Below are 12,360 nucleotides of genomic sequence, written 5' to 3' on the forward strand. Positions count from 1 at the left end.
ATCGTTACAAGGTTGGAATATCTTTGCATAAATCGACGTACCACGATAAAATACGTCGGAAATAATGGTTTATCTCGGCCGCGTACAAGTAAAAAGCAATACGCCGCTGCGCGCGCACGTCAAATTCAGCGGGTAAACGGCGGGAGTAACTATGACTCTCTTAAGGCACGCTGCGGGGCGCGACGCGCCGTGCGCGCGCGCGCGCGCGCCCTTCTAACGTCTTTCACGTTCTTTCGCGTTCTTTCGCGTTCATTCGCGTTCATTCGCGTTCATTCGCGTTCATTCGCGTTCATTCGCGTTCATTCGCGTTCATTCGCGTTTTTCCCGCTTCTCGAGAGAGACGAAAACGAGGAGAAAGGTCGCGATAATTGCTCGCTCGCGGCGCTCGCTCGGACCCATCTAGCCCAACCCTAAACCGATCCCGCGCGTTCTAACGAAGTTTTCGATGAAATCGAAGAACGAACGCAAAAGTTATTGGTTTTGGGTTGGGCTATTTTTTTTCGAGCGAGCGGAGCGAGCGAGCAACGCGTAAGAGCGTATCGTTGCATCGCATGGACTTTGAAACATCCGCCTCTGTTCGAACGTTCGAGTAGAAGTAACTCGCTGAAAAGCGTTATAATGTATCGAAATTTTGCGTGTAATCGCTATGTTACGACGTAATCTGGTCGAAAGTAACGATTTCACTTTATTTTTTTGAAAAATTTCGTCCGCCGGACCAAAATGGCCGAGAGGTTGGAACTTGGAATTTTGTCGCCCCGCTACGAAGAGGCCGGATGTTCACATCGAATTGACCCGCTAAAAATCGTTACAAGGTTGGAATATCTTTGCATAAACCGACGTACCACGATAAAATACGACGGAAATAATGGTTTATCTCGGCCGCGTACAAGTAAAAAGCAATACGCCGCTGCGCGCGCACGTCAAATTCAGCGGGTAAACGGCAGGAGTAACTATGACTCTCTTAAGGCACGCTGCGGGGCGCGACGCGCCGTGCGCGCGCGCGCGCGCGCCCTTCTAACGTCTTTCACGTTCTTTCGCGTTCTTTCGCGTTCATTCGCGTTCATTCGCGTTCATTCGCGTTCATTCGCGTTCATTCGCGTTCATTCGCGTTCATTCGCGTTTTTCCCGCTTCTCGAGAGAGACGAAAACGAGGAGAAAGGTCGCGATAAATGCTCGCTCGCGGCGCTCGCTCGGACCCATCTAGCCCAACCCTAAACCGATCCGGCGCGTTCTAACGAAGTTTTCTATGAAATCGAAGAACGAACGCAAAAGTTATTGGTTTTGGGTTGGGCTATTTTTTTTCGAGCGAGCGGAGCGAGCGAGCAACGCGTAAGAGCGTATCGTTGCATCGCATGGACTTTGAAACATCCGCCTCTGTTCGAACGTTCGAGTAGAAGTAACTCGCTGAAAAGCGTTATAATGTATCGAAATTTTGCGTGTAATCGCTATGTTACGACGTAATCTGGTCGAAAGTAACGATTTCACTTTATTTTTTTGAAAAATTTCGTCCGCCGGACCAAAATGGCCGAGAGGTTGGAACTTGGAATTTTGTCGCCCCGCTACGAAGAGGCCGGATGTTCCCATCGAATTGACCCGCTAAAAATCGTTACAAGGTTGGAATATCTTTGCATAAATCGACGTACCACGATAAAATACGTCGGAAATTATGGTTTATCTCGGCCGCGTACAAGTAAAAAGCAATACGCCGCTGCGCGCGCACGTCAAATTCAGCGGGTAAACGGCGAGAGTAACTATGACTCTCTTAAGGCACGCTGCGGGGCGCGACGCGCCGTGCGCGCGCGCGCGCGCGCCCTTCTAACGTCTTTCACGTTCTTTCGCGTTCTTTCGCGTTCATTCGCGTTCATTGGCGTTCATTCGCGTTCATTCGCGTTCATTCGCGTTCATTCGCGTTCATTCGCGTTTTTCCCGCTTCTCGAGAGAGACGAAAACGAGGAGAAAGGTCGCGATAAATGCTCGCTCGCGGCGCTCGCTCGGACCCATCTAGCCCAACCCTAAACCGATCCCGCGCGTTCTAACGAAGTTTTCGATGAAATCGAAGAACGAACGCAAAAGTTATTGGGTTTGGGTTGGGCTATTTTTTTTCGAGCGAGCGGAGCGAGCGAGCAACGCGTAAGAGCGTATCGTTGCATCGGATGGACTTTGAAACATCCGCCTCTGTTCGAACGTTCGAGTAGAAGTAACTCGCTGAAAAGCGTTATAATGTATCGAAATTTTGCGTGTAATCGCTATGTTACGACGTAATCTGGTCGAAAGTAACGATTTCACTTTATTTTTTTGAAAAATTTCGTCCGCCGGACCAAAATGGCCGAGAGGTTGGAACTTGGAATTTTGTCGCCCCGCTACGAAGAGGCCGGATGTTCCCATCGAATTGACCCGCTAAAAATCGTTACAAGGTTGGAATATCTTTGCATAAACCGACGTACCACGATAAAATACGACGGAAATAATGGTTTATCTCGGCCGCGTACAAGTAAAAAGCAATACGCCGCTGCGCGCGCACGTCAAATTCAGCGGGTAAACGGCGGGAGTAACTATGACTCTCTTAAGGCACGCTGCGGGGCGCGACGCGCCGTGCGCGCGCGCGCGCGCGCCCTTCTAACGTCTTTCACGTTCTTTCGCGTTCTTTCGCGTTCATTCGCGTTCATTCGCGTTCATTCGCGTTCATTCGCATTCATTCGCGTTCATTCGCGTTCATTCGCGTTTTTCCCGCTTCTCGAGAGAGACGAAAACGAGGAGAAAGGTCGCGATAAATGCTCGCTCGCGGCGCTCGCTCGGACCCATCTAGCCCAACCCTAAACCGATCCCGCGCGTTCTAACGAAGTTTTCGATGAAATCGAAGAACGAACGCAAAAGTTATTGGGTTTGGGTTGGGCTATTTTTTTTCGAGCGAGCGGAGCGAGCGAGCAACGCGTAAGAGCGTATCGTTGCATCGGATGGACTTTGAAACATCCGCCTCTGTTCGAACGTTCGAGTAGAAGTAACTCGCTGAAAAGCGTTATAATGTATCGAAATTTTGCGTGTAATCGCTATGTTACGACGTAATCTGGTCGAAAGTAACGATTTCACTTTATTTTTTTGAAAAATTTCGTCCGCCGGACCAAAATGGCCGAGAGGTTGGAACTTGGAATTTTGTCGCCCCGCTACGAAGAGGCCGGATGTTCCCATCGAATTGACCCGCTAAAAATCGTTACAAGGTTGGAATATCTTTGCATAAATCGACGTACCACGATAAAATACGTCGGAAATTATGGTTTATCTCGGCCGCGTACAAGTAAAAAGCAATACGCCGCTGCGCGCGCACGTCAAATTCAGCGGGTAAACGGCGAGAGTAACTATGACTCTCTTAAGGCACGCTGCGGGGCGCGACGCGCCGTGCGCGCGCGCGCGCGCGCCCTTCTAACGTCTTTCACGTTCTTTCGCGTTCTTTCGCGTTCATTCGCGTTCATTGGCGTTCATTCGCGTTCATTCGCGTTCATTCGCGTTCATTCGCGTTCATTCGCGTTTTTCCCGCTTCTCGAGAGAGACGAAAACGAGGAGAAAGGTCGCGATAAATGCTCGCTCGCGGCGCTCGCTCGGACCCATCTAGCCCAACCCTAAACCGATCCCGCGCGTTCTAACGAAGTTTTCGATGAAATCGAAGAACGAACGCAAAAGATATTGGGTTTGGGTTGGGCTATTTTTTTTCGAGCGAGCGGAGCGAGCGAGCAACGCGTAAGAGCGTATCGTTGCATCGGATGGACTTTGAAACATCCGCCTCTGTTCGAACGTTCGAGTAGAAGTAACTCGCTGAAAAGCGTTATAATGTATCGAAATTTTGCGTGTAATCGCTATGTTACGACGTAATCTGGTCGAAAGTAACGATTTCACTTTATTTTTTTGAAAAATTTCGTCCGCCGGACCAAAATGGCCGAGAGGTTGGAACTTGGAATTTTGTCGCCCCGCTACGAAGAGGCCGGATGTTCCCATCGAATTGACCCGCTAAAAATCGTTACAAGGTTGGAATATCTTTGCATAAACCGACGTACCACGATAAAATACGACGGAAATAATGGTTTATCTCGGCCGCGTACAAGTAAAAAGCAATACGCCGCTGCGCGCGCACGTCAAATTCAGCGGGTAAACGGCGGGAGTAACTATGACTCTCTTAAGGCACGCTGCGGGGCGCGACGCGCCGTGCGCGCGCGCCCTTCTAACGTCTTTCACGTTCTTTCGCGTTCTTTCGCGTTCATTCGCGTTCATTCGCGTTCATTCGCGTTCATTCGCATTCATTCGCGTTCATTCGCGTTCATTCGCGTTTTTCCCGCTTCTCGAGAGAGACGAAAACGAGGAGAAAGGTCGCGATAAATGCTCGCTCGCGGCGCTCGCTCGGACCCATCTAGCCCAACCCTAAACCGATCCCGCGCGTTCTAACGAAGTTTTCGATGAAATCGAAGAACGAACGCAAAAGTTATTGGGTTTGGGTTGGGCTATTTTTTTTCGAGCGAGCGGAGCGAGCGAGCAACGCGTAAGAGCGTATCGTTGCATCGGATGGACTTTGAAACATCCGCCTCTGTTCGAACGTTCGAGTAGAAGTAACTCGCTGAAAAGCGTTATAATGTATCGAAATTTTGCGTGTAATCGCTATGTTACGACGTAATCTGGTCGAAAGTAACGATTTCACTTTATTTTTTTGAAAAATTTCGTCCGCCGGACCAAAATGGCCGAGAGGTTGGAACTTGGAATTTTGTCGCCCCGCTACGAAGAGGCCGGATGTTCCCATCGAATTGACCCGCTAAAAATCGTTACAAGGTTGGAATATCTTTGCATAAATCGACGTACCACGATAAAATACGTCGGAAATTATGGTTTATCTCGGCCGCGTACAAGTAAAAAGCAATACGCCGCTGCGCGCGCACGTCAAATTCAGCGGGTAAACGGCGAGAGTAACTATGACTCTCTTAAGGCACGCTGCGGGGCGCGACGCGCCGTGCGCGCGCGCGCGCGCGCCCTTCTAACGTCTTTCACGTTCTTTCGCGTTCTTTCGCGTTCATTCGCGTTCATTCGCGTTCATTCGCGTTCATTCGCGTTCATTCGCGTTCATTCGCGTTCATTCGCGTTTTTCCCGCTTCTCGAGAGAGACGAAAACGAGGAGAAAGGTCGCGATAAATGCTCGCTCGCGGCGCTCGCTCGGACCCATCTAGCCCAACCCTAAACCGATCCCGCGCGTTCTAACGAAGTTTTCGATGAAATCGAAGAACGAACGCAAAAGTTATTGGGTTTGGGTTGGGCTATTTTTTTTCGAGCGAGCGGAGCGAGCGAGCAACGCGTAAGAGCGTATCGTTGCATCGGATGGACTTTGAAACATCCGCCTCTGTTCGAACGTTCGAGTAGAAGTAACTCGCTGAAAAGCGTTATAATGTATCGAAATTTTGCGTGTAATCGCTATGTTACGACGTAATCTGGTCGAAAGTAACGATTTCACTTTATTTTTTTGAAAAATTTCGTCCGCCGGACCAAAATGGCCGAGAGGTTGGAACTTGGAATTTTGTCGCCCCGCTACGAAGAGGCCGGATGTTCCCATCGAATTGACCCGCTAAAAATCGTTACAAGGTTGGAATATCTTTGCATAAACCGACGTACCACGATAAAATACGACGGAAATAATGGTTTATCTCGGCCGCGTACAAGTAAAAAGCAATACGCCGCTGCGCGCGCACGTCAAATTCAGCGGGTAAACGGCGGGAGTAACTATGACTCTCTTAAGGCACGCTGCGGGGCGCGACGCGCCGTGCGCGCGCGCGCGCGCGCCCTTCTAACGTCTTTCACGTTCTTTCGCGTTCTTTCGCGTTCATTCGCGTTCATTGGCGTTCATTCGCGTTCATTCGCGTTCATTCGCGTTCATTCGCGTTCATTCGCGTTTTTCCCGCTTCTCGAGAGAGACGAAAACGAGGAGAAAGGTCGCGATAAATGCTCGCTCGCGGCGCTCGCTCGGACCCATCTAGCCCAACCCTAAACCGATCCCGCGCGTTCTAACGAAGTTTTCGATGAAATCGAAGAACGAACGCAAAAGTTATTGGGTTTGGGTTGGGCTATTTTTTTTCGAGCGAGCGGAGCGAGCGAGCAACGCGTAAGAGCGTATCGTTGCATCGGATGGACTTTGAAACATCCGCCTCTGTTCGAACGTTCGAGTAGAAGTAACTCGCTGAAAAGCGTTATAATGTATCGAAATTTTGCGTGTAATCGCTATGTTACGACGTAATCTGGTCGAAAGTAACGATTTCACTTTATTTTTTTGAAAAATTTCGTCCGCCGGACCAAAATGGCCGAGAGGTTGGAACTTGGAATTTTGTCGCCCCGCTACGAAGAGGCCGGATGTTCCCATCGAATTGACCCGCTAAAAATCGTTACAAGGTTGGAATATCTTTGCATAAACCGACGTACCACGATAAAATACGACGGAAATAATGGTTTATCTCGGCCGCGTACAAGTAAAAAGCAATACGCCGCTGCGCGCGCACGTCAAATTCAGCGGGTAAACGGCGGGAGTAACTATGACTCTCTTAAGGCACGCTGCGGGGCGCGACGCGCCGTGCGCGCGCGCGCGCGCGCCCTTCTAACGTCTTTCACGTTCTTTCGCGTTCTTTCGCGTTCATTCGCGTTCATTCGCGTTCATTCGCGTTCATTCGCATTCATTCGCGTTCATTCGCGTTCATTCGCGTTTTTCCCGCTTCTCGAGAGAGACGAAAACGAGGAGAAAGGTCGCGATAAATGCTCGCTCGCGGCGCTCGCTCGGACCCATCTAGCCCAACCCTAAACCGATCCCGCGCGTTCTAACGAAGTTTTCGATGAAATCGAAGAACGAACGCAAAAGTTATTGGGTTTGGGTTGGGCTATTTTTTTTCGAGCGAGCGGAGCGAGCGAGCAACGCGTAAGAGCGTATCGTTGCATCGGATGGACTTTGAAACATCCGCCTCTGTTCGAACGTTCGAGTAGAAGTAACTCGCTGAAAAGCGTTATAATGTATCGAAATTTTGCGTGTAATCGCTATGTTACGACGTAATCTGGTCGAAAGTAACGATTTCACTTTATTTTTTTGAAAAATTTCGTCCGCCGGACCAAAATGGCCGAGAGGTTGGAACTTGGAATTTTGTCGCCCCGCTACGAAGAGGCCGGATGTTCCCATCGAATTGACCCGCTAAAAATCGTTACAAGGTTGGAATATCTTTGCATAAATCGACGTACCACGATAAAATACGTCGGAAATTATGGTTTATCTCGGCCGCGTACAAGTAAAAAGCAATACGCCGCTGCGCGCGCACGTCAAATTCAGCGGGTAAACGGCGAGAGTAACTATGACTCTCTTAAGGCACGCTGCGGGGCGCGACGCGCCGTGCGCGCGCGCGCGCGCGCCCTTCTAACGTCTTTCACGTTCTTTCGCGTTCTTTCGCGTTCATTCGCGTTCATTGGCGTTCATTCGCGTTCATTCGCGTTCATTCGCGTTCATTCGCGTTCATTCGCGTTTTTCCCGCTTCTCGAGAGAGACGAAAACGAGGAGAAAGGTCGCGATAAATGCTCGCTCGCGGCGCTCGCTCGGACCCATCTAGCCCAACCCTAAACCGATCCCGCGCGTTCTAACGAAGTTTTCGATGAAATCGAAGAACGAACGCAAAAGATATTGGGTTTGGGTTGGGCTATTTTTTTTCGAGCGAGCGGAGCGAGCGAGCAACGCGTAAGAGCGTATCGTTGCATCGGATGGACTTTGAAACATCCGCCTCTGTTCGAACGTTCGAGTAGAAGTAACTCGCTGAAAAGCGTTATAATGTATCGAAATTTTGCGTGTAATCGCTATGTTACGACGTAATCTGGTCGAAAGTAACGATTTCACTTTATTTTTTTGAAAAATTTCGTCCGCCGGACCAAAATGGCCGAGAGGTTGGAACTTGGAATTTTGTCGCCCCGCTACGAAGAGGCCGGATGTTCCCATCGAATTGACCCGCTAAAAATCGTTACAAGGTTGGAATATCTTTGCATAAACCGACGTACCACGATAAAATACGACGGAAATAATGGTTTATCTCGGCCGCGTACAAGTAAAAAGCAATACGCCGCTGCGCGCGCACGTCAAATTCAGCGGGTAAACGGCGGGAGTAACTATGACTCTCTTAAGGCACGCTGCGGGGCGCGACGCGCCGTGCGCGCGCGCCCTTCTAACGTCTTTCACGTTCTTTCGCGTTCTTTCGCGTTCATTCGCGTTCATTCGCGTTCATTCGCGTTCATTCGCATTCATTCGCGTTCATTCGCGTTCATTCGCGTTTTTCCCGCTTCTCGAGAGAGACGAAAACGAGGAGAAAGGTCGCGATAAATGCTCGCTCGCGGCGCTCGCTCGGACCCATCTAGCCCAACCCTAAACCGATCCCGCGCGTTCTAACGAAGTTTTCGATGAAATCGAAGAACGAACGCAAAAGTTATTGGGTTTGGGTTGGGCTATTTTTTTTCGAGCGAGCGGAGCGAGCGAGCAACGCGTAAGAGCGTATCGTTGCATCGGATGGACTTTGAAACATCCGCCTCTGTTCGAACGTTCGAGTAGAAGTAACTCGCTGAAAAGCGTTATAATGTATCGAAATTTTGCGTGTAATCGCTATGTTACGACGTAATCTGGTCGAAAGTAACGATTTCACTTTATTTTTTTGAAAAATTTCGTCCGCCGGACCAAAATGGCCGAGAGGTTGGAACTTGGAATTTTGTCGCCCCGCTACGAAGAGGCCGGATGTTCCCATCGAATTGACCCGCTAAAAATCGTTACAAGGTTGGAATATCTTTGCATAAATCGACGTACCACGATAAAATACGTCGGAAATTATGGTTTATCTCGGCCGCGTACAAGTAAAAAGCAATACGCCGCTGCGCGCGCACGTCAAATTCAGCGGGTAAACGGCGAGAGTAACTATGACTCTCTTAAGGCACGCTGCGGGGCGCGACGCGCCGTGCGCGCGCGCGCGCGCGCCCTTCTAACGTCTTTCACGTTCTTTCGCGTTCTTTCGCGTTCATTCGCGTTCATTGGCGTTCATTCGCGTTCATTCGCGTTCATTCGCGTTCATTCGCGTTCATTCGCGTTTTTCCCGCTTCTCGAGAGAGACGAAAACGAGGAGAAAGGTCGCGATAAATGCTCGCTCGCGGCGCTCGCTCGGACCCATCTAGCCCAACCCTAAACCGATCCCGCGCGTTCTAACGAAGTTTTCGATGAAATCGAAGAACGAACGCAAAAGTTATTGGGTTTGGGTTGGGCTATTTTTTTTCGAGCGAGCGGAGCGAGCGAGCAACGCGTAAGAGCGTATCGTTGCATCGGATGGACTTTGAAACATCCGCCTCTGTTCGAACGTTCGAGTAGAAGTAACTCGCTGAAAAGCGTTATAATGTATCGAAATTTTGCGTGTAATCGCTATGTTACGACGTAATCTGGTCGAAAGTAACGATTTCACTTTATTTTTTTGAAAAATTTCGTCCGCCGGACCAAAATGGCCGAGAGGTTGGAACTTGGAATTTTGTCGCCCCGCTACGAAGAGGCCGGATGTTCCCATCGAATTGACCCGCTAAAAATCGTTACAAGGTTGGAATATCTTTGCATAAATCGACGTACCACGATAAAATACGTCGGAAATTATGGTTTATCTCGGCCGCGTACAAGTAAAAAGCAATACGCCGCTGCGCGCGCACGTCAAATTCAGCGGGTAAACGGCGAGAGTAACTATGACTCTCTTAAGGCACGCTGCGGGGCGCGACGCGCCGTGCGCGCGCGCGCGCGCGCCCTTCTAACGTCTTTCACGTTCTTTCGCGTTCTTTCGCGTTCATTCGCGTTCATTGGCGTTCATTCGCGTTCATTCGCGTTCATTCGCGTTCATTCGCGTTCATTCGCGTTTTTCCCGCTTCTCGAGAGAGACGAAAACGAGGAGAAAGGTCGCGATAAATGCTCGCTCGCGGCGCTCGCTCGGACCCATCTAGCCCAACCCTAAACCGATCCCGCGCGTTCTAACGAAGTTTTCGATGAAATCGAAGAACGAACGCAAAAGTTATTGGGTTTGGGTTGGGCTATTTTTTTTCGAGCGTGCGGAGCGAGCGAGCAACGCGTAAGAGCGTATCGTTGCATCGGATGGACTTTGAAACATCCGCCTCTGTTCGAACGTTCGAGTAGAAGTAACTCGCTGAAAAGCGTTATAATGTATCGAAATTTTGCGTGTAATCGCTATGTTACGACGTAATCTGGTCGAAAGTAACGATTTCACTTTATTTTTTTGAAAAATTTCGTCCGCCGGACCAAAATGGCCGAGAGGTTGGAACTTGGAATTTTGTCGCCCCGCTACGAAGAGGCCGGATGTTCCCATCGAATTGACCCGCTAAAAATCGTTACAAGGTTGGAATATCTTTGCATAAACCGACGTACCACGATAAAATACGACGGAAATAATGGTTTATCTCGGCCGCGTACAAGTAAAAAGCAATACGCCGCTGCGCGCGCACGTCAAATTCAGCGGGTAAACGGCGGGAGTAACTATGACTCTCTTAAGGCACGCTGCGGGGCGCGACGCGCCGTGCGCGCGCGCGCGCGCGCCCTTCTAACGTCTTTCACGTTCTTTCGCGTTCTTTCGCGTTCATTCGCGTTCATTCGCGTTCATTCGCGTTCATTCGCATTCATTCGCGTTCATTCGCGTTCATTCGCGTTTTTCCCGCTTCTCGAGAGAGACGAAAACGAGGAGAAAGGTCGCGATAAATGCTCGCTCGCGGCGCTCGCTCGGACCCATCTAGCCCAACCCTAAACCGATCCCGCGCGTTCTAACGAAGTTTTCGATGAAATCGAAGAACGAACGCAAAAGTTATTGGGTTTGGGTTGGGCTATTTTTTTTCGAGCGAGCGGAGCGAGCGAGCAACGCGTAAGAGCGTATCGTTGCATCGGATGGACTTTGAAACATCCGCCTCTGTTCGAACGTTCGAGTAGAAGTAACTCGCTGAAAAGCGTTATAATGTATCGAAATTTTGCGTGTAATCGCTATGTTACGACGTAATCTGGTCGAAAGTAACGATTTCACTTTATTTTTTTGAAAAATTTCGTCCGCCGGACCAAAATGGCCGAGAGGTTGGAACTTGGAATTTTGTCGCCCCGCTACGAAGAGGCCGGATGTTCCCATCGAATTGACCCGCTAAAAATCGTTACAAGGTTGGAATATCTTTGCATAAACCGACGTACCACGATAAAATACGACGGAAATAATGGTTTATCTCGGCCGCGTACAAGTAAAAAGCAATACGCCGCTGCGCGCGCACGTCAAATTCAGCGGGTAAACGGCGGGAGTAACTATGACTCTCTTAAGGCACGCTGCGGGGCGCGACGCGCCGTGCGCGCGCGCGCGCGCGCCCTTCTAACGTCTTTCACGTTCTTTCGCGTTCTTTCGCGTTCATTCGCGTTCATTCGCGTTCATTCGCGTTCATTCGCATTCATTCGCGTTCATTCGCGTTCATTCGCGTTTTTCCCGCTTCTCGAGAGAGACGAAAACGAGGAGAAAGGTCGCGATAAATGCTCGCTCGCGGCGCTCGCTCGGACCCATCTAGCCCAACCCTAAACCGATCCCGCGCGTTCTAACGAAGTTTTCGATGAAATCGAAGAACGAACGCAAAAGTTATTGGGTTTGGGTTGGGCTATTTTTTTTCGAGCGAGCGGAGCGAGCGAGCAACGCGTAAGAGCGTATCGTTGCATCGGATGGACTTTGAAACATCCGCCTCTGTTCGAACGTTCGAGTAGAAGTAACTCGCTGAAAAGCGTTATAATGTATCGAAATTTTGCGTGTAATCGCTATGTTACGACGTAATCTGGTCGAAAGTAACGATTTCACTTTATTTTTTTGAAAAATTTCGTCCGCCGGACCAAAATGGCCGAGAGGTTGGAACTTGGAATTTTGTCGCCCCGCTACGAAGAGGCCGGATGTTCCCATCGAATTGACCCGCTAAAAATCGTTACAAGGTTGGAATATCTTTGCATAAATCGACGTACCACGATAAAATACGTCGGAAATAATGGTTTATCTCGGCCGCGTACAAGTAAAAAGCAATACGCCGCTGCGCGCGCACGTCAAATTCAGCGGGTAAACGGCGGGAGTAACTATGACTCTCTTAAGGCACGCTGCGGGGCGCGACGCGCCGTGCGCGCGCGCGCGCGCGCCCTTCTAACGCCTTTCACGTTCTTTCGCGTTCTTTCGCGTTCATTCGCGTTCATTCGCGTTCATTCGCGTTCATTCGCGTTCATTCGCGTTCATTCGCGTTCATTCGCGTTTTTCCCGCTTCTCGAGAGAGACGAAAACGAGGAGAAAGGTC

The sequence above is a fragment of the Bombus vancouverensis genome, chromosome 16 (assembly GCF_051014615.1).
Source record: "Bombus vancouverensis nearcticus chromosome 16, iyBomVanc1_principal, whole genome shotgun sequence".
In the NCBI taxonomy this organism is placed as follows: domain Eukaryota; kingdom Metazoa; phylum Arthropoda; class Insecta; order Hymenoptera; family Apidae; genus Bombus; species Bombus vancouverensis.